At 47.6% G+C, this 25,629-nt stretch overlaps 1 long non-coding RNA gene across 1 annotated transcript; it reads left to right on the forward strand.

Moving 5' to 3' along the window:
• Nucleotides 1-11,542: 11,542 nt before the first annotated feature.
• On the forward strand, nt 11,543-13,229 carry LOC121038339 (uncharacterized). Its single transcript, XR_005794301.1, has 2 exons — nt 11,543-11,745; nt 12,552-13,229. It is a non-coding gene; the product is annotated as an uncharacterized LOC121038339 (long non-coding RNA).
• Nucleotides 13,230-25,629: the final 12,400 nt, after the last annotated feature.

Here is a 25,629-nt window from a genome sequence, read left to right on the forward strand (position 1 = left end):
GGATATTTCCACTGGGCTCACACTAACCTTTAATCAACTCCCCAAATACTTCACAGTCAGGAAAGTTATGGGCTCTATTGGGAGGGGCAGTTGCCGTGAAGGATCAAAGGTCACCCTGAAGGGACCTGGACCAAACCTGACCCCTGGTTCGACTTGGAGGAAAATCTGACAAAGTTTGTTATGGCATTTGGGGCTGGAAGTTACCATTGGAAATGCAGCCTTTGTGGCACCAGGAGAACTGTTTTGCATTTGATGACATTTTCAAAATGGTGTGAAAAAACCTTGACGTTTTTATTAGAAAATCTATAAAGCCCAAACAAATGGTTTCATGCTGCTTTGCCTCATTCTTCATAGGTTCGTAGGCAATCCATCATCCCTCCCACCTCTCCCGTGCCTTCCCACTCCCCTTGAACCCATCAGCGACAACGTCTCGCCCATGAACAAAAGGACTACTCAGAGAAACCCTTTCAACCTTAGTTGTCCTTTGCCTCTCAACTTTTACCTCTTAAATCAACTACAATCATTCCATTTTCACTTCTGAAAGGCTCTCTTCCTGAAAGGCTAAAGAGTGTTGTCACCTCCTTGCGGAAAACTCTTTCCCCTACTTCTCATGACACCGAATTACAGAAGCTTGACCTGCCCTCACTCCCCTTAGAGATGGAACTCTCTCTGGTCCCCGTGGCGGGCGAGGAAACTCCCAGTTTAAACGAAATCACTGGATTCGGAGCAAATGCACGAGAGCGTTCTCTCCAGAAAAAAATTGTAAGTCCCTTTCGTCGGTTACCATTTTGAGCCAAGGTCTTATCTATCTTCAATTTCGAATAGGGTGAGTGACATGCCTCATTCTGCCTCACTTTCAACTCTGGCCCATGCGAGCCCACTCCATCTATCAGTATGTGAATGCCCACCTATGCCTCAGTCTCCCGAAAACAAGCTGTTGGCCTGACTTTCTCTCTCCCACCTGTGGCTTCTTCCCTGCTGACCCCTCTCCCAATCTCGGCCTCCCGCTCATCGGCACAGGAGCTGACACGTTAGGTTCTCAAGCACGGGTCACTGCTACTCATTCGCCAGACGCTGTCACCCTGTCTGCATTTTTGAATGACTCTGGTGGCTCCACCAGCACCATCACCATGTGGTTCTTCCTTGGTTCTCCCCTGGCTCCCTCGTGCCTACTTTGATTAATCGTCTTTACTCCATATTCTGTTTTACGCTCACCGACTTCTTTCTTTCTTCAGCCCAAGTTGCTTGATAGCCACAGTTGGCCAAGTAGTGTGCTGGCCTGAGCCTTGGCTTATGGGTTTTGATGGGTTTCTGTTAAACTCTCACAGTATCCTTGTGAGGTAGGAAGGGTGGAGATTATCTTTGGCTCTATTCTAAAGATGATAAAATGGAGACTCAAAGGGAGTATACCCCTTTCCTAAGGCTGCCCGGGTCCTGAAGGGCAGAGGTGAGACCCCAGTCTTCTGCCTCCAGCCCACTGTGCCTTTTTGCCATACCCGCCGTTTCATTTCCTCATGGATTTCTAGCCTCTCATCTCCTCCATAAGTCCTCTGCCTGGCTTGGCTTTACCCACATTGCCTCCTCTCCTCTTCACCACCCCACCCCCCAGCCCCCATGTGGGCTCTTTTGCCCAGAACCGCCAGCCAGTGGCAATGAACGCTAAGCTGAGCGCAACGAGTCAGCTAGAAGTCTCCTTCCATCTCAGAAGGAAACTTGTTCCATCTTGGTTTGGCTGTGAGCCCTTTAGAGTGGGACTGTGATCTGAAATGCTGTCACTTTCAGAGAGGGGTCCCCCACCCTGCTCTCCGCCCCCTCTGCCATGCTGACACCTCCATCTCCCACAAGCCCATCATACCCTAAGCCACTGGTCGTTTGATGGTGGGTTTGTCCCCTGCATTCCCAAACCACCACGGACTGTAAAACCTCGGGGGCTCATTTGTGTTTTGTCTTCTCATCCTCAGTGTGTTTTGTAGCACTCCCCGGGAGCACATAGATATTAGAGGGGAGAAAGAGAAGAAACGCCCAGCGGGAAGAGTCTCTAGCCGCACAAGGGGACTACCTGTGCCAACTCAACCGACACTGAGTGAGACAGTCAACAAGCTGGTACTACACAGGAAGGAAAATGCTGCCGACAACAAACAAACAAACAAACAAACAGACTGCTCTGTTGTGGGCTTTTTTTTTAAACTGAGACTTTGGGGGGTCACGTTTACCGACTCCCCCCACCCCAGACCAGGAACAGACCCAGAGAGCAGAAAACGCAGTATTACTCTAAAACACACAAATCAGCCAGAAGCCAGGGGCAGTAGATAGAATTCCTGCAGCACCCAAGTCTGGCAGGAATTCTCTTTGTCCCCTAATCCACCTCCTGTCCCACCCAGGGTGACAGGAGCTAAACCAGGCAGGCACACAGAGCCATGGAGAAGTGACACCCCCATCGTCACCACCAGGGGCAAGCTGTCACATCTTCACATGAGACTTCAGTCAGGTATCGTGGTATCACACACAGCATTGGAATTAAGGTCAGATAAGTTCACAGAACAAGACTGAGTGGTTCAAGCTTGAAGATGATGTCAGGACAGGCAGGAGGCAGGCAGGTGGTGGGTGGGCCCCAGCGAGCCAGCACCCCCAGAATGACACAGCGCCTCTCTTTTCCCCTCTGCCTGTCCTCTCAAACTTCTACCAACTAACTCAGCACCGGCAGCAAAGGAGTAAGACCAGCCCTCTCTCCCCCCATGTCTTGGGTCCTCCCTGAAACAGCCCTCAACTCAGAGTCCACTACTTGGGTTTAACTTTATGGGGGATGATGGGCAAACCAAAAAAGTGCCTCACTTTTTTAAAAAAGAAGGAGATGTGGGGCGCCTGGCTGGCTCAGTTGGTTGAGCGTCCGACACTTGGTTTCAGCTCAGGTCATGATCTCCTGGTTCATGGGACTGAGCCCCGCATCGAGCTTTGTGCTGATGACAGAGAGCTGGCTTGGGATTCTTTCTCTCCTTCTTTCTCTGCCCCTCCCCACACACTCTCTCTCTCTCTCTCTCTCTCAAAATAAATTTAAAAACTTAAAAAAAAAGAAGATGATGCCTTCCTTTCTACTGCTCCCAAGCTTCTTGCCATTACACACACACACACACACACACACACACACACACAAGCATCTTTGAGGGCTAGTAAGAATCCCAAGAGTGCTGTAAGTTCCTTGCTATGAACTCTGCATAAATATTAGAACATCTTCTGTTGCCAGTGACCACCTGACTGTCCTGTACTATTTAAACGAAAATGTCTCAGGCTCTTCTCAGCTCAAGAAGAGAGAGTAGTGTCTCCTTTCCTTGGTGGCCCAGCTTCTGTGGAAAGTAGCCAGCATGCCTCTGCCTGGGCTGGGCTGGGCTGGACATTGCCCGACCTTCTGGGAAGCCGTTGTCCTTCCAGGTAGGGGGCCAGGGACTTGTTCCCAGGAGCAACACAGGAGAGTTGACAATGGATGGAGACTGGGAAAACTTCCTCCCCGTCTGATTTGATTCTAATCAGCACAGATTTAACAAATGTGTAGTGTGGGCAGACATGTGTATGTATGTGTGTGTGTGTGTGTGTGTGTGTGTGTGTATAAATCATACATATAAATATATAAAATTTGCACACAGTCGCACACATATATTTGCTACACATATGTTTGTTCTGAGCACACGCTCCAGACCCTGAGACAGTACTGCCGGTAGGCCTGGATTTTAGGCAAGGTGTTTCTAGATGCTAATTGTGATGGCTTCCAGAATTCCCAGCATGCCTGCCGCACTCTGAAAGCTCTTTGAGGGTTTCTCATCATTAGAATTCCCTGAGTTTTCGCTCCTTCCTTGCGAGCCATCTGGCCTCTCTGTACTGCAGCTGGTCGGCCCTCCCCTGCCACTCACACCTGAGCCTTTGACATGCCCCACCTGAAGCAAATCCATCCATCAAGAAAATCCAAAAATTGCAACCAGAAATCCCCCCCCCACTGCAATCTAGAAATAATGGTTTTTTTTTTTTTTTTTTCCTCTGAAACCTCCATTAGGTTTCATGCTTAATTTTTTTTTTTCTCAAATTCATTATTTATGGTCTTGGAATATCCAAGAGGGGAAAATATCTACCGCCATTTAATCTGTTTGCCCAATTAGCCGAGGCCTCTTGCCTCAGTGGTGTGCCTCTTGAACACTTATAATTGTCATTAACCGAAAGAGCAGAGAAGGTCAGAGTGCAGAGGCCTTGGAAGGTCAAAGGTTGCTGGCAATCACGTGTGGGCTCCCAAGTGTCCGTCTGCCTCTCTCCAGAAGAAGGTGAGTGCAAGCTAGCAAGTCCCTGCTCACAGTCATTAACCCGGGCCAGAGGGACACCCTGAGTGACAGAGTGCCCCCGGAGCACTGCTCAAAGGAACACATAACTGGGGACGGCATTTGTAGAACACAGGAACCCAACAACAGTAGCTGCTACTGTGGGCCTGGTCATAGAATTTCCAAGAGGTTGATCCAGTAAAAGAGAGCTTTTCACTTTTCTTATCTTTGGAACCAAGGAGCTCTTTCTCCTTCTTTGCTCATTTTTGTGATGGCTGTTACTGCTGCTGCTTGCTCGCTTTTGTTTTAATGGAAGAAATACTGAAAAGCTATTTTGTAAAGATATTGCAAACAACCCGAACGGCTCAGGACAGATTTTCCTTCATTTATAAGAAGACAATTGTGAGCTTGTGTTCCAGTGACACGGGGCATGTGACCATGAGAGCAAAGCCCAGACAGGGGAGATGATGCCCTAAAACCCCGAAGGATATGCGGCCTGAGGAGGGTCACTAAGTCGATTGTCCGTTCAGCAGTATTGAAGCCAAAACAAATTCTTCGCTCTCTACTCATCTGCCCCTTACCAGTGGGGGCACCGCAGGGAGCTGGGCGTGGCACGTAAGGGACTTGTGCTTTGAAACAGAAGAAAACAAGGGGCGCCTGGGTGGCTCAGTCGGTTAAGCGTCCAACTCTTGATTTCGACTCAGGTCACGATCTCACGGTTCTTGAGTTGGAACCCCACGTGGGGCTGCGGGCTGGCGACAGTGTGGAGCCTGCTCGAGATTCTCTCTCTCCCTCTTTCCTCTGCCCCTCTCCTGCTCTCTCTCTCTCTCTCAAAAAATGAACCAATAAAAAAATTTTTTTAAGAAGAAAATAAAGTCTGATTCAGCCAAGTAAGAGCAGTAGGCCCACCCTCTCCACGAAGCACAGTTGTCTCAGTAAAGTGCGGGGCGGTGACATGTGTCAACATATTTCACCAGCACTTATGAAATGCCTGCTTTATGCTACGGTTTCAGATACAAGTTTCTCAGTTAGCCTTCCGTTACCGGCCCAATTGTGTTCCCACCCCAAATTCATCCGCTAAAATCCTAACGCCGGGTACCTCAGACTGTGACCGTATTTGGAGAGGTAACAGAGGTCAGATGAGGCCTTGAGGGTGGCCTTTAATCAAATCTGACTGCTATTCTCACAAAAAGAGGAGATTAGGACACAGACGTGGACAGAAGGAAGACCACGTGAGGACACAGGGAGAAGACGGCCCTCTCCAAGCCAAGGAGAGACACCTTCGCAGAAACCAATCCTACCAACTCCTTAATCTCAGAATCCTAGCCTCCAGAACTGGGAGCAAACGGACTTCTGCCGCGTCAGCCCCCGGCCCGTAGTATCCTGCGTGGGAGCCCCAGCCGACGGATGCACCTTCCAACAGTCAGTCGAGAAGCCAGGGCGCAAAAGCTCGGTGATGGGAAGTAATTTGTTCAGAATTCCGGCACGAGCACGTGGCAGAGCAGGACGACACGCGCATCTCCTGGCTTTGACTCAGGGGCCTTGAAAAGGCAACGGGGGCTTCCCAACCGCCCCCCCACCCCCCCCCCCGCCCAAGACAGGAGAAGCACTGGACGAAAACGTCCCTTCTCCAAGATGAGCAGGCATCCCCTTCAACCTGGCACCGGGGAGCAGCTGTATCGTGCAGGGGGGAGGGGAGCGCGGGGCTGCCGTGAGAGTGACGCATCTCCTGGCAATCGGGGGAGTGTGGAGCTGTCAGACGAGCCAAGCCGTGAGCAGCTATCGTGGGCAAGTTCTCCTCCGAGGGCTTCACGGCAGCATCCCGGATAATCCTCACCACCGCCCCGTAGCTCGGGGCTACCGTCATTCCCACGTTACAGATCAGACGCCCGAGGCACAGAGGTGCGTGGCTCAGGGTCAGCCAGCAGCCTGGTCACCCAGGCTGGCCCGAGGGCCCAGATGCTGCCCACGCCACAAAACTGCTTCCGGAGTGCCACCTCCTGGAGTAGAATTCCCTGCTTGGAACTTCTAGGAAAGAGGCGTAGGCCCTTCTGAGCGGACAGTATAAAAGCTAAACGGGAAAAGATTTGGTGGTTTGGGAGATGCTGTAAATCTCTGTTCACAGTCCCAGAAGGTCAATGAGGAGCTGATGACCGAGTTGTGCGAAGGGCCTCCCGGTCCCCGCCACCCAGTAGGACTGTAGTTACTTTCACGTGAGATTTCATGGGAACGGCATAAAGAACAAATTAAAGAGAGGGGGGAAACCCCACAACTTTCTACATATTAAGAGTCTTTCTCACCCTCTCATGACACCCTTATGAGGTAGACCAGAAGGTATTTTTGTCATGCTCCCCAACCCTCCCTTCCCCTCACAGTGAAAATGAGGCTTAATGAAGCAGATGATGTGCTGACAACCCAGACGGTGACGGGGCTCCTTCGCGGGTTTCAGTGACCTTCCACGACCTTCCCCGACTCCACTCCCCGCCCACCTCCCTTTGCCGCTGCTATTTCTGTGAAGCACGTCCAACATTCACTTCCTGCTTCTCCAGGATGTCACAGTCCAGCTCGTACAGACTCGTGTCTTCCTTCCTCTTCTCTTACTTCACGGTTCGTCTAAGCCTGACAAGATCTTCAGTCCGTCTTCAATCTCCAGACTTTCTGAATCCTAAAAAAACTATGACGTCTGCTCAAAAAAAAAAAAAAAAAAAAATGCACATAAAGATCCCCATGGAAGTTTCCATGCAGTTGCCAGAGGTCCAAGCACCTCCAAAAGCATGGACACAGATACCCGGCTGATAACCTTACCCTACATGTTTGCCTCCTCTCCAATAAATTTTGAGTCTTTTCTCTTCCATTTCCCCCACAGCTTCTTTCTCTGCAATACATATGCTGTCCTCCACTGTACTGACTCAAGGAAGGTCCATGCTTTTGAGGAAGTGTCCTTTCTTCACATCTTGTCCCGCTGTTTTATGCCACTTCCTGTCTGATCCTTCCAGCAGTCTTTCTCCTAGCCTTTACTTCTCAGGAAACTACTAAGACTCCTGCGTTCCAGGGGGGCCTGGGTGGCTCAGTCAGTTAAGCGACTGACTTTGGCTCAGGTCGTGATCTCGCAGTTCATGAGTTCAAGCCCCACGGCAGGCTCTGTGCTGACAGCTCAGAGCCTGGAGCCTGCTTGGGATTCTGTGTCTCTGCCCCTCCCCTGCTTGCTCGCTCTCTCTCTCTCTCTCTCTCTCTCTCAAAACTAATAAATAAATATTTTAAAAATATTTTTTTAAAAAAGACTCCTGATTCTATCATGCACATTCAAACTGGTTGTGTCTTTATTTTCTATAACTGTGGCCCCCCCCACCTAAACACACTAGGCTGAACTCCCGCTCAATAGGAGGCTTGGAGATAGTTGATAGAATGCAGGAGAAAATGTAACGGAGGTATGCTCTCTTTTTTTACATGAGTAAAAAAAGATAAAATCAGACCATTAAGTGCAAATGTGACACGTTACTTTACCAACATAGAGCAGTATAGGCTTCTTGGGGAACATAGAGCAAAGGGTCCTAAAGCAAGTTGCTGAATGGGCTCTGGGGCTTTGAGGAGGTGAGGGGAGGCTGCTGGGAGAATGGCACGTCCAGCAAAACCTGAAGAATGAGCAGGGGCCGGTCAAAGCAGGTGGGAGCAAGATGAAACTAGGCAGAGCAAAGAGCTTGTCGGCATCCTGCATCATCAGAGTGGGCTTGGCTGAGCGGAGAGCCTGCAGAATCCCAGGCTGTGCCCAGCTCCGAGCCCGAGAGGGGACAGGCAAGGGGTGAGGAGACACACCAGCCAGATCAGACCATCCTGCAAGCCACCAAAAAGACTGTGCATTATACAGCAAGGACAATAGGACCCGATAAAGGGCTTTTAACAGATGAGAGACATGGTCTACTATGAGGCAGGGGCTGAAAGCTTATTTCACTTTTTGAATTAAGTTTTCGGTTATACGATACATTCCCATGTTTGCAAAAACCAGAAGGGCATTCAGTAAAAGGTTTTCCTGGCCCCCAGTTCACTTCTCCCCTAAATAGATGTCAAGTTTTCCTAGTTCTCAAGAGTCCTTTCTGACTTCTTTGGTGCTTATACCAGCTAATATGACTATAAATTGTTATTTTGTCCATATATGTTCAAAAAGTAATATAGCATGCCCTGTTCTGTGCCTTTTTGAGATAGCTCTCAGCTCTTGAATACTGTTGATTCAGCTCTTATATCAGTATTCGTATTCATATTCTTTTTATTTATTTATTTATTTATTTTCAATTTTTTTTTTAACATTTATTTATCTTTTTGAGACAGAGAGAGACAGAGCATGAACAGGGGAGGGTCAGAGAGAGAGGGAGACACAGAATCCGAAACAGGCTCCAGGCTCCGAGCTGTTGGCACAGAGCCTGATGTGGGGCTCGAACTCACAGACCGTGAGATCATGACCCGAGCCGAAGTCAGACGCTCAACCGACCGAGCCACCCAGGCGCCCCCATATTCATATTCTTTGCCTTTAACAAATGTAGGTCTCTCCTCCCCTACTTCTGAGCTTCTGAGGGGCAGGGGCTGTGCCTTATTCAATTTTGCATGGGGTAGATGTTCAGTAAAAATCTGCTGATTTGAAGCAGGTGATGAAAAAGTATCTTTGTTGAATAAATCAGTCACTATTGGAAGGAGCAAACGCTGCCTCTGGCCCATTGTCTCCCATTTTTTAGTTTTAATTATGCCACTTTTCCAACATCCACAAAAGTAAACAGAACGCAAAATGAACCTCCAGGTGCCCATGCTTCAACAATTGCCAACATTTTGGTGATCTCGATTCTCCTCTCTGCCCACCATCCATCCACTTTGGGGCAGAAGGGGGATGCAACATTTTAAAGCAAATGCAAGACATCGTGTCATTTCCTCTGTAAATGCGAAAGAATGCACCTGTTACCTATAAAGCCTTTGCTTTAAGAAGATAAGCACACGCCAGCAAAATTAACCGTAGTTCTCTAGCATCGCCATGATTCTCTGATTTTCTCAAAAACGCTTTATACAGTTGGCTTCGGGAATCAGGAGCCCACAAAGCCCACAGATGATATTTGGTCATTGTGTTTATAGTCCTTACATCTCTTTGATTCCATCACAGCCGCCTCTTCTCTTCTTCCCTCGCTCTTTTATGCCATTGATTTGTTAGAGAAACCAGGTCATTTGCCCCGCATCGTGTCCCACATTCTGCATTTGGCTGATTGCTTCTTTGCGGTAGCATATAACTTGTTTTCCATCCCCCATATCTTCTTGGAAACTGGCAAGATCCGTGTTTTGAAAGCTTCATCCTGGCTTCTGTGTGGAGAACTGATGGCAAGGCGGGAGAGAGGAAGGACAGTGATAGGCTGGGGTCACCCAGGCAGGAGGGAATCATCCCCAGATAATAGCAATGGCCCATGGCTGCGGGGCTGTGTGGGTAGAGAGAAATGGCCCGTTCAAGAGACACTCAGGAAACAGGACCAACAAGACTTGTTAGACTAACTGGAAACGAGTGTGCTTCTCAATGCTCTGTTCAGAATCTGGGCCTCACGATGAGACAAACCAAAGAGGCTGCTCTCTCCTAGAAAAGCATTTACATGTTACTGACGTTCTCCTCACAATTATCATTTATGGTAAGTTTTAAGGGCATACAAAGTTGTAGTATTATTGTTGGTATTAAATTTTATTGCTGTGGCTTTAAAACATAAACAAAAATAATTCCTTAAGTAGTTGGAAATTGTAATGATCCTCTTGGGATTAGATTTTACTGCTATGGATACTGTAAAGCACAAAGATAATAAATTTAAACTGCAGTATTAGTACTGGGAATATAGTTTATTACTTTGGCCAGAACACAAAGAAGCAGGATTCATAAGTCTTTTTTTTGGGGGGGGGGGGGTTCCAGCAGCAGATTTATATGCAACCACACTGGGTCTGGTGTTGGGGAGGATCAGAGGTCACGAGCATCACAGGCCATATGACAAGGTAAGAAACCTGGCCGAAAATCTGATTCTTACAGGCGGTCAGGGAGCTGGAGAGAAGCAGGTCAAGCGACGGGGAGGAGGTGCAGGTGATCACGTGACATCGAGGAAGGTTCGTCTGGCCGGAACTGCTCTGAACCCCCACCTCACGAATGAATGGAGCTGCATCCCACCCACCGGCACACCCCCCAGCATCCCATGCTCCCAGTTGGAGTCCAGCTCTGAAAACAAGTTCTCCAGACCGGGGACTGCTTTGGGTTTGGGCGGTGTAAGGTCTTGTACTTTGCGGACACTGCCTGCGGCTTCCTCTGTGTCCGTCTCAGTGGAAAGGCCACCGGACACCCAGCTGGAAACCTCCACGTGGTTCCTGATGCTCCTCTCCCTCGCCCCTGCACATGGGCAGTCACTGGCCCCGCCAGTCTGCCTCCCCGACATCTATGACATCAGGTGCTCTCTCCCCACCCTGAGGCCACCATCATCTCTCACTGGCATCCCATTCCAGTCTTGGTACTGCCTCAGGTCTCGTCCCTCGCTGTCCACACCCCATGCTCACCATAAGAATCACCACCACCATTTACCGATGAGTAGTAACATGCCAGGGACGGTGCTAAGCATCTTATGTCGGTGTCTCCTTTGCTCCTCACAACTTCCCTGAAGGAGGGATAGCTCTCTTTTCATAAATGGTTAAACTGAGTTCAGATGCTAAATACGAAAAGACATGATGCACTTAGGAAAATCGCCGGACACCGGCAGAACATAAATCTTAGGTCCTTTCTTGCTCTTCGGTACTCCCTGTTGTCATCTCCGCCTCCCTTCCTTCCTTCCTTCCTTCCTTCCTTCCTTCCTTCCTTCCACAAATCACCCCCTTGGCTTGGAACATAAGAGTACTGCCCGTTTCTCCAAACACATCCATCACCTCTACCCCAAGGAACCACAGCTCTCATTAACAAAGTAACTTGCAGCACTTGGAATGCCATTTATTCGTGTTATTCCTCTTATCTAGAATGTAACCTCTTCCCCTGTCATTGTCTACCATTTATCTTTCAAGATTTATTTTAGACATCATCTCCACCAAAAAGCCTACTTTTAAACCATACACTTCAAAACACCCATGAGCATGCAGCATGAGCTCACAAATGCACACACAGCAGATCTGAGGCTCCTCTCTTGGACCCTACTGTCCCCCAGGTGTCTCCCTACCAAAGTGCTTATCATACTGTATTGGAACCATCTACCTTTCTTAGGAACACTTTTCGCTTGTAATTTGCCCCAGGGCAGGGACTGGCTTTTTGTCCGTGACCTCCCGGAATCCAGTACCTGAATTTCGGCACACAGTGGGTGCTCGATGGCATTTGCTGAATGAACGCGGGAGCAAATGAATAGTATAACCTTACCGTGTCACAGCATACTTGGAATGGAGCGAGAAGTTAAAGAAATGAGAAGCTGTGGTAAGTTTGAATCCTCCCAAATGCCAGGGACCCTAACTCCTAACTTCTATGAGCTTCTTGTTTGGGGGCAAACTCCAAAAGTTGCAAGTTACATGAAGCATTTTGCTTTGCAGCTGGTCCCCACCGAGGTCATAAACTCCCAGAAGCAGAGTCTTGGAATTCGGGAATACGGAAAGCGGGAGAAGCTGACAGGAACCAGGCCTCTGACCATGGCTGGTTCCTGCCTCTGTTTGTTTCCATAGAAATGGCCCTCTGATTAGCAAAAATAAGTTCGAGAGTCCTCTACTTTGGTTTCCTTTCTTCTTCCTTTGAGATAACCCCACAAGGCCTAGCTAATTGGAGAAAATGGGCTCGCGGCTACCAGGTAGAATGTTCGAGAAGCTAAATATTCTCCTAGCGACAACAGCGCGTCTCTCCTCCACGCACACGTTGGGCTGCTCCTGTGACAGCTAGCCCGCTCCCATCCGGGGTGAGGTGCTCCCAGCCTTCGGATTACCAATCACCTTCCAAGTCACTTCCGGCAGTTGGGTAACCTTTATGACTGCACACGTTGCTGGGTATTCACGACGGTCCCTATCAAACTGAGATGAATGTGTTCCATAATGTCTGTTTTTATTACATCAGGCTGCAAAGATGAAATCAAAAGCACTACTTTCAACAAAAATGTCCTGTGTGGACAGTTCAATACTCTTTCTACAGGCCCTCATTGTGGGCCAGATAAAGGCTAAACGTGCAGTTACCCGCTAGTTTGACAAGGCTGTTCTCTGGCCAGCAGGTTGCTCAGGCTTTTTTTTTTTTTTTTTCAGAGCAGCCCTCTGATTCCACCAAACCCACTGGATTAACAAAAACCTGAAAGTAAAACACCACAAAATGATATCCCTGCATGAGCTACTATCATACCTTGCATCCTACAATTACACCAGTTCAATCTAAATGCCCCCAAAACATAATTTCATTAATTCAGGCCATTTCAGAACGGCTCGACATTGTCTCGTCTTGGATTTTCCGTTGTTAGTTTTCAGCAGAGAAGGGTGCAGGCACAGGCCACCTTAGCAATGTGGTGAGGAGCCCACGGCACAGTGAAGACGACGGGACAGCGAGCGGCTGGCGGAGGACCGAAGAGGGGAACCGGAAACGTTGATTTGGGGATGAAAAGAAGAAGAGGAAGAAGAAGAAGAAAAGAAAAAAACGAGCGGAGAAGAAGAGGGAAGGAGATCCAGGAGGAATCCCGCGGGCAGGTACACGGAGCTGCACTGGGGTCGCCTGCCTGTGGCTGGCACCGCCCGGGGAGCTGAGAAACACCATGACACCGGGCTGAGCGTCGCCTGCAGACACGGGACCGGGCCTCAGAGCTGCTTTCAAGGCCAGCGTTCAAGGTGTCTTATGGCCTCCGAGTCAAACCCTTTATAGAGATTTCCTCCTGTGACAGAATCCTTGGACCGACACAGATGCACCGTGTGTAGTTAATTTACTTTATCAGAGGGGAAAAAGAAAAAAAAAAAAAAAAGTCCTAACATTCTTAGTGGGTCCAAAATCTTCCTTCTGTAAAATGGCTTTCCGGGCTGGCAAAGAGGATTAGGAGGAAGCTTGTGGAGCTTGGGCACAGACGAGCAACACTTGTACTCTCTCAGGCAGCCCTGTGCCGAGAACGAGAGGGCAGAACGCTGACAAAATATGTCTCAGCGGTTGATTCATTTCGGGGGCAGTATGATGGTCAAGAGGAGGGATTGCGGAAAGAGAAGGACCTTGATTTTAGTATCGGCTTTGCCACTTCCGAACTGGGATGCAGGGTAGGTTCACGTGTGCAAGCCCCCCGTTCCTCCTGTCCATAACGAAGACATGAAAATAGCACCTGCCTCACAGAGTTCCCGCGAGAACTAAACGCCATGGGGCATGTCAGGTGCTTAGCACAGGTCTGGGCCCCGGTTCGCCCTCCAGTGAAGGTTGGATCTCATGATCCGAAGCACAATAAAGAATGACGTTAATAGAATTCGGCTTATGAGTCTATGAGAGCGAGGGAAAGGGATTAAAAGCAATCTTAGGGTTTTGATGCTCAACAGCAAATACTGAGACGCGAAGCCTCATTTTGGTGGGTAGCATCTTTGTAAAATCAGGTGCAAGAATGGGAACGATGCTCTAGAGTGATGGGGATTCCATCTGTGCTTTCCCTTCCTGCTGCTGAGGGTGGATGTTTGCACCGTGAGTAAGGGAGGCACCCAGGAAGTGCTTCGGGGTCGGGTGGGGGATCAGAATGCAGGTGGGGCTGAAGTCAAGGAGGTGAGAAAGAAAGGGCTGGAACGCAGGTCAAGCTGGAAGTTCTTTCCAGAGCCACCAAAGTCTCCTTCTGGAAAATGTCACGCCCTAACCTCGGCGGGCAGCTCTGCCAGGGAGAGGAACACCTGCCCACACGTCCCTCGGGCAGAGCCTGTGAGGGGAGGCAGAGGGTCTTTGGTTATTGTGCGGGCTGAGCCGAGCGACCAGCTGGAGCTCGTGGGCATCGTGCTAGCCTGGATTTCACACTGTTTGCACAATTATGAAACAACAGACAACAGAAAAGGTGCCAATTCACTCTTCAAAGGCACACGGACACCCCTGGTTCCTAGGGCTGGTGTGCAGCACTCAGACATCACAAACACTGATCCCGCTTCCTTCTCCCTGGGGAACCTCATTCCTGCGTAGAACCCTCCCTAGGGGCATGCCCGCGGGCGCCCCGCCCCCGCGGGGGCGCCCCGCTCCTTTGGAGGGAGAAACAGCTCCTGGCTGGTGAGCCATCTAGGACCAAGGATCACCACACACGTTTGTGGCAGCGGGAGCCTTTCGCAAAAGCTGGCCCCTTGGTCTCTTTGCCCTCCCTGGCTGCTGAGGAAGGAAACCAGCTGCATCTCAGAAAACAATTCCACTCAACAAACAATGCAGTGCCCCGACTAGTCATAATGAGGTCTGGTTCAAATGTTGGCACACACACAAAATATTAATTAAAATAACGTGCATGATAAATAATATTGGGATCCGAGGCACAGGCTCGTCTAAAATCACAGTTGGTAATTATGTGAGCGCCTGCGAACACACATTCAGAATTCCAGTGTTGCTTACGTGACAAAATTAGTCTCGGGGAGGTGACCTTGAGAGGTCGCCTCGTGTGAGTATCTTCCTGCTTAGAAACTGAACAATGTCTAAACAACCCTGCAAGAACATCCGTCCTAATTTCCAAGGGCTAGAGGAAGAGATTCCCCGAGAACTCAATAATTCAACTGAATAATAAATATTTGAATACCAACTAGTGTAAGGCTCTCTGCTTATCACTGGGGATAAGGGATGGGGGTGAGGGGGTGAGGGGGCATGGTTCACATTTTTGAGAAGTACTTGGTTAAAAAAAAAAAAAGGAGGGGTGCCTGGGTGGCTCAGTCAGTTAAGTGTCAGCCTCTTGATTTTGGCTCGGGTCCTGATCCCACGGTTCATGGGTTTGAGCCCCATGTTGGGCTCTGCACCGACAGCTTAGACCCTGCTTGGTATTCTCTCTCTCCCTCTCTCTCTCTCTGCCCTCCCCCCCCCACCGCCATCTCAAAACAAATAAATAAACATTTTACAAAAAGAAGAAAAAGAATGAGAAGTAACTAGCTATTGGTTAATACCTGTCCCAGACAAAAAGCCCTTCTGTATGTCTCACCTTAATCTTTCATGTTGCTGTTAAAAGCCCGTTGCCACTCATTTAGTCCTTGACCGAGGACCTCACAGGATTCTAGTTCCAGGGTTTGTAGGGTCTTTATCAGGAACCACGGACTTTGGGGTAGGACTGACGATGAGCAAATATCCCCAGCACTTCTGCTGACAACCGAGATACTGACCATGGTTTCCCACCTCCCGACATAGTGAAGCAATTGTGCTCCATCTACTTAGTCCAGACCTTTTAAATTATTACCAAATTTGACATTTATTGCCCCAGCTAATACGGAAGCCTAACTGGGAAAGGAAAAGACCTCATTATCTTAATTCCAAAACCATTTTCTATTTGTGGCTCAGTCAACATCTCGGCATCTCGTTAAACGTATTTAATTTCATTCCCTCAACAATAACCCACGTACCACACCAGTGACCACAACTTCAAGGGTCCCAGCCCCTAAATTCTATTAGCGTTCAGAGAGCCTCACGGTTGCAACATAATGTTCAATCAGTGCAGAGAAATTAATTAAATTAAAATTATTTTTATTGTGATTTAATTAGCTCGATTTAATTACTTTGTTCACGGCCTGAGCATTCTGTTTACAGCCAGATCCTGCTCTCATTCGCGGCACGAATGTTCCCACAGAATTACACATTTTCTCTGTTCAGCCATTGGAGCGGGCTGGGGGGGTTTGCCAGCAACTCACGATTTATCACAATCAGCATCATCACAAATTATAGGAAGCATCCAGCAATATGATAACTTCTAAATGAAGTGTCGGAAAGCAGGTCATACCACCAGCCTCGGCTGTTAATCCGTCATATTTCATAGTCAACCTGACACCCTGTCCGATCGGCCGTGCCTGCTTCATCGCCGGGCAGCTCCTGGAGCTGTCGCCTCCCAGAGGGGCCCGGGTCCCACGCAGGCTGAAGGCCTGCCCAGCAGCCCTCCGCGGCCTCCCTGCAGCCCCACACGGCGGCCGCTCAAGCGGGTGCTCCCGCTTCCTCTTTCTCTGAGCCAGCGGCCCTGCGCCCAAGGTGCAGCGTCTGAAATGCGGTATTTCCTTCCATGGGTAGGCAGCAAAGCACAGAGCATCGGCGGTCTGTGGCACCCGGGGCCGGAGAGCAACGGCTATTTCCCTGATGGCGCAGCAGCTAATGTCCACATCTGGGAACGCTGTACTTGGGTCACTACTTCAAACCAAGAGCAAGTCTTGGACCCCACAGCAGATCGCGCGTGCTCTCAGCCTCCTTCAGGGCAGGCCGCTGCAAAACACAGGGTGGGACTCCAGCGGGCTGGGCAACAGGGGCTCTCCACACTGGTGTCTCTCAAAAATAACATCGGCTCTAACTTGCCTGTAACTGAAATGTGTCCTCTTGGTTAGGGCACTCGAGGCCGTAGAGGGTTGGTTCCTAACAACTGTATTTCAATAGACTTGGCTTTCCGCATGGGCTTACATGTTTTGTTTCACGTGCTGAAACCATTCTGCTGAGAAAGGAGCCATAGGCTTTGCCAGAATGCTCTAACAACAGAGCCTTGAACGTTTCTGTCCCTGTCTGAGTTTTCTGTGGCGGCTCTAACAGCCACAACCTTGGTGGCTTCAGGCAACAGAAACTTATATTCTCTTACGGTTCTGGGGGCGGAAGTTCAACCTCAGTCTCCCTGGGCAGAAATCACGATGTTGTCAGGCTGTCCTCCCTCCGGGGGCTCTGGAATAGAGTCCATTTCTTGCCTGTTCAAGCTTCTAGTGACTGCCAGCATTCTTTCACTTGTGGCCACATCTTTCCAATCTTTGCTTCTGTCTTTTTTTTTTTTTTCACTGTTTGCTTATTTTTAAGGGAGAGAGCCTGATCGGGGGAGGGGCAGATTGAGGGAGACAGATCCGAAGCAGGCTCCAGGCTCTGAGCTGTCAGCAACGAACCCAACCCGGGGCTCGAACAGATGAACCCTGAGATCATGACCTCAGCTGAAGTCAGATGCTTAACCAACTGAGCCACCCAGGTGCCCCTCTGCCTCTGTCTTCACATCACCTTCTCCTCTTCTGTGTGTGTGAGCTCCCTCTGCCTCTCTTCTAAGGACACTTTGTTTTCTCTTATAAGGGCACTTTTGGTTGCATTTAGGGCCCTACTGGATAATGCAGGGTAATTTCCCCACCTCAAGTGTCTTAACTTAATCACATCATCAAAGGTTTTTGTTCTTGTTTTTGTCAAGTAAGGTAACATTTATAGATTCTGGAGATGAGAGCCTGGTATTCTGGGAGCCACCATTCAGCCCACTACAGTTTCTGTGCTTCCTTAATTCTTTATTGACCATATAATTCTGGCCTTCAGGAAGGGACATAAAATTATTTTGAAGATGTGACAAAATTGGCACCTAATTAAAATAGATGTCCATGCCAAAGCCCTTTGAAATAATTAGATAAGAGTTAATGGGATGGTTAAAGAGAATGTAAGTCCTTTAAAAATTTCATGGGGCGCCTGGGTGGCTCAGTTGGTTAAGCGTCCGACTTCAGCTCAGGTCACCATCTCCCGGTCAGTGAGTTCGAGCCCCGCGCCGGGCTCTGGGCTGATGGCTCAGAGCCTGGAGCCTGCTTCCGGTTCTGTGTCTCCCTCTCTCTCTGCCCCTCCCCTGTTCATGCTCTGTCTCTCTCTGTCCCAAAAATAAATAAACATTAAAAAAAAAAAAAAATCAGTTTTCACCAAGGCCTAGGAGAGAATCAGGCCTGCTTCTTCACGGCCAGGGGAAGAAAGTGCAGGCTTTGCAAACCTCCCTGCTGGAGCATGCTTGGTTCTCGGGCCCAGACTGTCCTGGAGAGCTTGGGTGGGTAACTGCTTTCTTCCCCTCTGCCTCACATCCTGCCCCCAGGGGGATGTATTTACGTGTTCTGCAAAACGTTGAATGAGGAACTTATGCCACCCACCAGAAGTGAAAAAGGGCAGGGACTGTGTGTTTTTCAATTACACAGAACAAGAGGAAGTGTTAACTTCAACATGAGATACTCAGGCTACTGATTAGAGCTACAGTCTATGGCTGGGGCGCCTGGGTGGCTCAGTTGGTTAAGCGTCCAGCTTCAGCGGGGCATGATCTCACAGCTCGTGAGTTCGAGCCCCGCCTCGGGCTCTGTGCGGACAGCTCGGAGCCTGGAGCCTGCTTCGGATTCTGTGTCTCCCCCTCTTCTGCCCCTCCGTTGCTCACACACACTGTCTCTCTCTCAAAAATAAATAAACGTTTAAAAAAAAAATAGAGCTACATCCCTACAGGCAGGTGCGCCAGACCTGAGTTTATTTCCAAAAGAAGTTCTGTATCGGCCTCTTCCAGAACACAAAAACGGTGCGTGAGCGACGTCACTCATGAAACCCAACCTCACTAAGCGCCACTTTCTTCTCCCGGGGCAGATGAACCACACGGGCTCCGTAAAGACACGCGTCTTCTTTTTCGTGCGCAGCTTTGAGCACACTGCCTGACGCACAGAGGACCGTCAACAAATATTCCTTCCCGTGAACCGAACGTCTGCCTTCCCTGACTCACAGACTCAAAGCGATATTGGGCACACTCTGGTTCACACCCAGGGGATGCTGGCCAAGCGCCTGCCGGGGCAGCTCCGGTTACTGCTTCGCCCCGCCTGGTGGCCTCGCCCTCGCCCTGGCCAGAGGCGACGCCTGCACCTGCCTGCCTGCCAAAGTCAAGAGTGAGCGCCCACGGCTCGTTGCTGCCCTACCCGGCTCCCAGCCCCCGCGCACCTCACCTTGAAGCCCCTGCTCCCAGCGTCCTCAGAAAATAAAACCATTTAACCACCAGAAGAAAAAAAAAAAAAGTATATTTGTGTGTGTGTGTGTGTGTGTGTGTGTGTGTGGCAGGCTCCTTCTGGAGGTAACACTACACAGAAACTACACAAGCAGAAGTTATCAGTATTGTAGTTGTGGTTCCTCTTGCACTATGTCCTTTTGCAAGGTCCCTTCCAGCCACATGACACTTTTAATCTCTCTTAAAACTAGTCTCCGAGAATGCACCTCCGCGCTGGAAAAGAGTAGGAAGACGTCTCCATTATCACGCTCTTCAATTCAGAGGGCGCGCCCTGACAAGGGGGACGCTGTGCGAGCCTGGTGTTCATCAGCAGCCTGGAGAGGCCTTTGAGGTTATCTAGCTCAAGGTCCTCTCTTTAGGGAAAAGTAAACTCAGGGTTGTCCAGTGTTACATGGCTTCTTAGCGACGAAGACGGCAGGCAGCTAGAACCCACCTCCTCTGTCTTCTGGCACGTTCTCCATTCTTTTGTGCTCTTTCTTGAACCCGAGGTCTTCCCTTGACCTTATAAAACTGGCTCAGTGCGCTACTACCTCACGGCCAGTTGATCCAAGCTGCCCAAGTAGAGTAAGGGACTGACTCCCCTCACACAGGTTGGGTTGTGAGAAGTCCTATGTAAAAACCATTACAAGGTACTCCGAAAAAATTGTCGAATGTTTTGGTAGTGTGTGACTTTGTAGTATGTCATTTTCATTCCTTTTTCTGGCCTCCCCTGCCTTTTTTTAAGTTGTTTTCTTAGTCATGATCTTGGGGATTGCAGTTAACGTCTTAAAATTATAACAACCTCGTTTGAGGAATGCCAACTGAATTTCAAGAGAATACACTCTGTTCTTAATGTCTCCGGCTCTCCCCCTTTACATAGTTATTGTTACAGATTGCACCTTTACAGGTTGTACGCCCACTAACATAGACCTAGAATCATAGTTTCATGCATCTGCCTGTTAAATCACATGGGAAAAAGAAAGAAGTTATAAACCGTAACAAAAGTGCAATGATAGGATATTATACTTACCTATACTGTTCCCTTTACCAGTGTTCTTTGGGCTTTCTTCTAATGGTTTTGGTTTAAAGTCTACTGTCCTTCCATGAGCCTGAAAGACTCCTTTAACCTTTAATGTACAGGAGGTTCACTAGGACTGAACTCCCCTGGCTTTTGTTTATCTGGAGATGTGTTAATTTCCCCTTCCCTCTTGAAAGACAGTTTTGCCAGATACAGGATTCTCAGTTGACGGACTTCATTCAGGATTTTTTAAATGTCCTCCCACTGCCTCCGGCCTCCATGATTTTTGAAGAGAAATAAGTTGTTGATCTTACTGTGGCTTCCCCCAAACAGGATAAGTCCCTTTTCTCTTGGTGCTTTCAAGATTCTCTCTTGGCCTTGGTGTTTTGACAGTTTGACTCTAATGCGCCTCTTTGAGTTTATCCTGCATGGAGTTCATTGAGTTTCTTAGACATGTATCTCATATGGTTTTTCCAATTTGGGAAATTTTCAACCATTAATCATTCGGATTGTTTTCTTCCCTTTTCTTTCTCCTCCTAGGACTCCTTCCTTAAATGTGTATGTTAGTATGTTTCATGCTATTGCACACAACCCTCATGCTCAGTTTACTTGTCTTCACTTTCTTTTCCTTCTGGTTCTCAGACTAGATAATTTCAGCTTCTTACCTATAAGTTCACTGACCCTTTATTTTGCCTGCTCAGATCTTCTGCTTAGCCCCTCTCATGAGTTTTTCATTTCAGTTATTGTAGGTTTGGCTCCAAAATTTCTGCTTGATTCCCTTTTTATAATTTTTATCTGTCGATATTCTCATCTTGTTCAGATGTTGTTTTCCCGATTTCTTTTAGTTCTTTGTCCATGGTTTCTCTTAGTCACTATTTTATTAACACAGCAGATTGAACATCTCCGACTCATCATTCTAATGTTTGGGATTCCTCAGAGATGATTTCTATCAAATTAGTTTTCTCCTGTGAATGGGCCATATTTTCTCGGGGTTTCTTTGGGTTTGAGGTTTCCTATTTGGTTTTTTGGGTGGGTGCTTTTTTTTTGTCTTGTTTTGTTTTTGTTTTTGTTTTTGTTTTGTTTTGTTTTTGGTAGATCCTGTATTGTTGTTGTTAAGAATTGGACATTGAGTATTAAGTTATGGTAACTCTTGAAATTTAACTCTCCCACACCCTCGGGATTCCTAAATCTTACTTGTTAAAAGCTGAAGCCAACCTTTTGTTACTTTTCCAAACTATTTTTGCAACATGTGTATTCCTTGTTTTGTGTGGTCCCTGATGCTTCTGTTCTTTTATGCCTGTAATCAGCCAGCAACCTGACAAAGATTTCTATAAATGTCCACCTTTCAAAAGGGGTGAAAGGAAGGAAAAAAAAAATAGTTTCTTTCTGTTTAAGTCCCTTCGGAAGCCGCTTTTCAGTCCATGAACGGGCTGACATTTCCTGCCAACTCAATCATTGTTTTGGTGAAGGGACAGATTCCTAGAACTTTACCTACTTTACCATCTTTTTGTGATGTCATCCAGTAGTGATTGATTTTAATTTAGAAGCAAGAGAGAAAATAATAATTAATTCGAATATCTTTCATGTTTTTACCAAACATGAAAAAATATTTATCAGTGTGGATCTTGACCGTCTCATGGTATCTCACAAGAGATTAAAGACCCAGTGATTTTTGTCAGCCATCTTTAAGTCACATATTCTAAAAATCCCTCTCAGAGGCAAGCAAAGTATAAAATATGCTGGAAGCATGATCTAGAAAACTCTTTGACCCAGAAGAGTCTAGCAGGAGGGTCAGAATTGAGAGATCAAAGCGGTATTTCTGAATAAAACGCTTCTTCTAGGGTATGAAGAGGGAAAGCTAGTTCTCAGGATCAAGAAATGCTTGATCAAGAGGAACACTAAGTCTGGGGCGCCCGGGTGGCTCAGTCAGTTAAGCGGCTGACTCTTGATTTCAGTTCAGGTCATGATCTGAGTGGTTCATGAGATCGAGCCTTGTGTCGGGCTCTGTGCTGGCAGTGCAGAGCCTGCTTGTGATTCTCTCTCTCCCTCTCTCTCTCTGCCCCTTCCCGGCTCTCCCTCTTTCAAAATAAATAAATAAACATTTTAAAAAACTTAAAAAGAAAAAAGGTTCTTTCTCTCTCTCTCCCTCTGCCCCTCTCCCCCCACCTCACTCTCTCTCTCTCTCAAAAGCTTAAAATAAAAATGTTTTTAAATAACAAACAATTTTTAAAAAAGAGTACACTGAGTCTGACAACAAAGGAGTCTCTGACCTCCCTGTACTTATTATAGGTACCGTATACTTAGCACTCAGCCACCTGGTGGCTCCTGACATCCCCATCTTATGGTCCTGTTTGGTCACTTAACTTGCACGTCATGTGTACTTTGCTCCAGCATAATTAGACCTTTCTTGAAAACATGAATAATTTCTTAAACATTATAATTAAGCTAAAGGAGGAACAAGAAGAAAGACTAGGGTATGGGGAAGGGTGTATTCATTTCCTGGGGCTGTGCTAACAAATTACCACAAACTTGATGGTTCAAAACAACAAAAGTTTATTCTCTCACAGTTCTGGGGACTAGAAGTCAAAAATCAAGGTGTCAGCAGGATAGTGCTGCTCCCTCTCAAAGTTCTCAATCTCTCTCTCCTGCCTCTTCTAGCCTTGGGGCCTGGTGGCTCCAAGCATTTCTTGTCTCATGGGAGCATAATTCCTACCCTGCCTCTGTCGTGACAAACCCTCTCTTCCGTGTGTCTGTCTCTCCATTCCAGGTGCTTATATATACCAATCACTGGACTTAGAACCTACCCTAAATCTAAGATAATCTCATCTCAAGATCTTTAACTTAATTGCATTTGCAAAAACCTATTTCCAAATAGGATCACATGCACAGGTACCATGGGTGTATTATAATACAAAAATATATTTGGTCTTTGTCCCCAGGTTCCTGACAGAACTCTCAGAACCCTTGGGATTTCCTGAGTGGTAGGAGTGTCTTTTGTTATTCATAATGCACCCCTTTCAATGACACTGGAGTTTATGCTAATGAGGTAACTAAGGGCCTCTTGATCCCCTCAGGATCGGGATGGTTACCAGGAAGACCAAGTAATTAGACGGTGGGAACTTTCAGCCTCACCCACCAATCTCTGGGGAAGGGTCAGGAGGAAGGCTGGAGACTGAGCTCTATAAAAGCCTTTAAACAATGTGATCCAGAGAGCTTTGGGTTGCTGAACACATCCAGGAGGTGGGAGGGTGGCGCTCCCAGAGAGGATTTGGAAGCTCCATGCCCTTGCCCCAGACCTTGCCCTGTGCATCTCTTTTAGGTGGCTATTCCTGAATCGCATCTTTATAGTAACCCAAATAAACATAAGTAATCTGTTTTTCTGAGTTCTGTGAGCCATTCTAGCACATTATCAAACCTGAGGAGGGGGGTCATGGATACCCACCATTTATACATGGTCAGAAGTATTGGTGATCTGAGACTCACAACTGGCATCTGGAGTGGGGCAGTCTTGTGGGATTGAGCCCTTAATCTGTGGGGTCTGCACTAACTGGGTAATCCACGCCAGAATGTAACTGAATTGTTGGGCAACCAATTTTTGGTATTGAAGAATTGGAGAATTGGTTGGTGTCAGAGACAACACTCCATAAAGGTTATGATTTGGATGTATGTCTTGGGGGAATACGTAATTCAACTCCTTATTGAGGAGAATGGAAAGAAGCAAGATCCTAGTATTCTCCCAAAATCTATAATACTGAGTACATATTAAATAAACGTGTGTATGTGTTATGAACGCAATCGACTTATGAAGGCAGAGAAGTTAATGATGCTTCACGATAGAGACTTCTTTTGCCCCTAGTTAGACATGAAGTCTTTGCACAAACTTTATATAAAAGATTACGAGACTTCCTCAGTATTTATTTCACCTGCCCATCAATCCTGAGTTTACATTGCAAGTGGTCTTGTAGGAAGATAGGCAGGAAATACCGATAACATTTACTGAGGGTGGAATCTCTGAGCTCCTGCTGGTAGAGCTAAGGAAGCATTCAAAGATTTGGAGCCCAAATTTAGGCACCTTTGACTCCTTTCCTGGAATGTTCCCTGTAGTTTCTCACCATTAAAAGACAAGTGACTTATGGGGCGCCTGGGTGGCTCAGTCGGTTGGGCGTCCGACTTCGGCTCAGGTCATGATCTCGCAGTCTGTGGGTTCGAGCCCCGCGTCGGGCTCTGTGCTGACAGCTCAGAGCCTGGAGCCTGCTTTGGATTCTGTGTCTCCCTCTCTCTCTGCCCCTACCCTGCTTGTGCTTTCTCTCTCAAAAATAAATAAACATTAAAAAAATTAAGAAAAAAAAAGACAAGTGACTTATATTCATGCCAAAGTCCAACAGCCAACGGAAGGGACACCATTCATTGTTCCCAATCTTATGAATTTTCCTTTTCTTTCATGTCATTTCTCTTCCTTTTCTAGCGCTACATTTTCTCTCTTTCTCTCTCTCTTTCTTTTTTTTTTAAATAATAACATGGGCTGTGTGGGTGGCTCGGCCTGTCGAGCACCTGACACTTGATTTAGGCTCAGGTCACGATCCCAGAGTCATGGGACAGAGCCCCACGTAGAGGTCCATGCTGAGTGTGGAGCCTGCTTGGGATTCTCTCTCTCTCTCTTTCTTCCCCTTCTTCTTCTTCTTCTTCTTCCCATCCCCCCTACTCATGTTCTCTCTCTCTCTAAAATGAAAATCTAAAAATAACAAACATTTGCTTTCACAGACATGCAGTTTTATCTTGCATCCAGGTCATGAGGTTGATATCATTATTGATACTTTATGGAGAGTGAAATGGGGCCTCAAAGAGGTAATAATAGAAGGTTATGCAGACATTTGGTTCTGGAGCAAAAATAGGACACAGGCACTACAGCCCTGTGATGACTCCCTTTCTACTCCTACTCTTTCCTTTTTCTCCTTTTCCCCATTCCGAAGGCACTCAGAGGCACAGCACATGCACCCATGATTCTAAGAGCACTCTGAGTACCAAAACTACCTGGGGAGCTTTTATGAATCCTGATGACTGGCCCCGTCCCAGGTCAATCAAATCATGACATCTGGTGGTGCAGCTTGGACTTCAGCCTTTTGTCAAAGCCCCCCAGGTGACTGTAACACACAGCCAGGATTGAGAACCACTTCTATAGATAATGGTTGCACCTCTTATTAGCCACAGAATGGAAAATATTCATTGTGTCAGGCATAAGTAAATCTTTGGAGCAGGTCTTAGTAAGCCTGGTTGACGAAAACCAATGACAAAGTGACCGATGAGACTTATAGATGGCACATTTGATGCCCTTCCCTTCTCAAATCCCACGGAAAGAATCATAGAGTTGTAGTAACCAGGGAGAAAAGTCTTCAACTTGCATGTAAAATATTGATATGCTAGA

This window comes from Herpailurus yagouaroundi, unplaced genomic scaffold, assembly GCF_014898765.1.
Source record: "Herpailurus yagouaroundi ecotype Mexico unplaced genomic scaffold, PumYag 165, whole genome shotgun sequence".
NCBI lineage: Eukaryota > Metazoa > Chordata > Mammalia > Carnivora > Felidae > Herpailurus > Herpailurus yagouaroundi.